Here is a 1,001-nt window from a genome sequence, read left to right as displayed (position 1 = left end):
TAGACTGCGAAACCATTTTTTTTAGGAATAAAAGAAAAACAATGTGACAAAATCCCTGTCATGTTACGATTCTTTAGATGTGTATCCTATTGTTTTTCTCGCTCTCCTCTCCCTTTCCTTGTGAATCAAAGTGGCACTGGAGTGTGTGCAGGAGCTGGATAAAAGGGTTCAGATACCGCTGGCAGTAGGCTAATCCTACTGTTACTTTTTTTTTTAATTCTTTTTCCTTGTTTATGTGATCTTAAGCGTTTTTAAAGCCCATGATCAGAATTGAGAATCATTCTTTGATGAAATTGTCGAAATTTACTCGTTAGTACCGTATGAAAAGATTATTAACAAATTAATTTAATACTATAAGTTGTTTTAACTTCTGTTCTATATCTTAGAAACTGCTGCCTCTTGCAGAAAGTTGCAAAGAATCAAATTTGTTCAATGCAGGTTTTACATTATTATACCACTTGTGCATTTATTATTTTTCCTAATTATAAAGAGAATGGGGATGAAATTAAAAGTAAGTTAGGGTTTTGTGAGAATAGCTATATTCAGCCACATAAGATCAGATCAATTAAATCAAACACATTGCAGGTTTCTCTAAAAATATATATAGAGAGAAAAGACGACTTAACGTAATCGTGTTCGACAGAATGAAAAGGAAATGATAAATATGAAACGTTCAAATACCATAATTCAATCGATCACAAATCCCAGGAATCAAAGGTTTGTCGATGCTATACTTCAGACATCGATGATTTGCTCCTCTGCTGTGTCATGAGCCATTCCCTGGAAAGAGTTGAACATTTCTTCAAACTTATTCAAATGCTTTAAAATAAATAATAAAATAATAAAATGCATAGACAATGTTGTTAGTACATTTTCTAAATATTCCATTTTAACAGCATGATTTAAAGGAAAGAACAATCTTTCATAATCTTTCTATGGTGAAGCATTCAAATCAGGTAGAAAAAAAAGTCAAATACTGTACATGTTGTGGATGGAGGGTA

Source organism: Penaeus monodon, chromosome 25 (assembly GCF_015228065.2).
Source record: "Penaeus monodon isolate SGIC_2016 chromosome 25, NSTDA_Pmon_1, whole genome shotgun sequence".
In the NCBI taxonomy this organism is placed as follows: Eukaryota; Metazoa; Arthropoda; class Malacostraca; order Decapoda; family Penaeidae; genus Penaeus; species Penaeus monodon.
Note: the sequence above shows the minus strand (reverse complement) of the source record.